The following is a 1229-nucleotide window of genomic DNA, read 5'->3' as shown; positions in this document are numbered from 1 at the left end:
TGCATGTATAGGACCTGAGCATGTGAGCATGTCAGGTCTGTGTGTAATAACAACAGAGTGTAAACTGTAATTTCCCCATAGGGTATAAGTATAAAATTAAATTAAGTATAGTACAATTGTAGTTTAAATTAAATATATAAAATAAATATAGAAAGCAACAAAGTCTACAAGAGATGTTAAATTGTAAAAATATACAATAAAGTAATAATCAATAAACAGAAATAAACATATAATTTATAATTTGTAGGTAAGTGGATGTTTTAGTGTCACAGGATTATTGACACTATATGACTTGTTATATGACATTGATGGACAAGCAGAGGACAGACTGGAGAATTGCAGAGTAAAATTGGAGCAGCATGAGGCAGGTTGAACTTTCTGAGATGGCGCAGGAAGTTCATCCTCTGCTGGGCCATTTAGGGGTACTGTGGATAACAGAAACCTGAAGGTTTAATGAGGCACTCCTCCTGAAGTCCACTGTCATCTCCACAGCGTTGAGCATGTCCAGCTAAGGTTATGGTCACAGCAGAGGGCCATCTCACTTATTGTACAGTTGCTACTAAAGGACAGCAATGTCATAATTCAACACATACTACTGCACATTTTAAAACACAATAGTGGTTGAGCCCATGGCCCACTGATGAAAGTATTTTTTCTCCATTGTATACACGCACAAAATGGAACTATGCACACAAATCTGAAAACTTGAACACATGCATGCACATGTATCAACCACAAAAAAAGCTGTGACAAAGACAAATAAATAATACATTACATTAACTTGTACATTTTGTATTGTTTATATCCATATGTCCAATTTACATCTTTTTGAATCACAAGCCACTCCTATGTCACATGTCTCACTCGCATGTTGTAAAAGCTGAGTGGTAAATTACTTGACTCATGAGACTGTAACCTCAATATAACTCTTTAAACACATTATGTCAACACCGGTAGCCGCAATATGTAATATATATCATATATATAGTACAGGCCAAAAGTTTGGAGTTGTCGCACCTTCTCATTTAATGCGTTTTCTTTATTTGCATGACTATTTACATTGCAGATTATCCCTGAAGGCATCTAAACTATGAATGAACCCATATGGAATTATGTACTTAACAAAAAAGTGTGAAATAACTGAATACATGTCTTATATTCTAGTTTCTAGCGCAGCACTCCATCACTCTCCTTCTTGGTCAAATAGCCCTTGCACAGCCTGGAGGTGT

This window comes from Etheostoma spectabile, chromosome 22 (genome assembly GCF_008692095.1).
Source record: "Etheostoma spectabile isolate EspeVRDwgs_2016 chromosome 22, UIUC_Espe_1.0, whole genome shotgun sequence".
NCBI classification, from domain to species: domain Eukaryota; kingdom Metazoa; phylum Chordata; class Actinopteri; order Perciformes; family Percidae; genus Etheostoma; species Etheostoma spectabile.
This window is presented reverse-complemented; position numbering follows the sequence as displayed.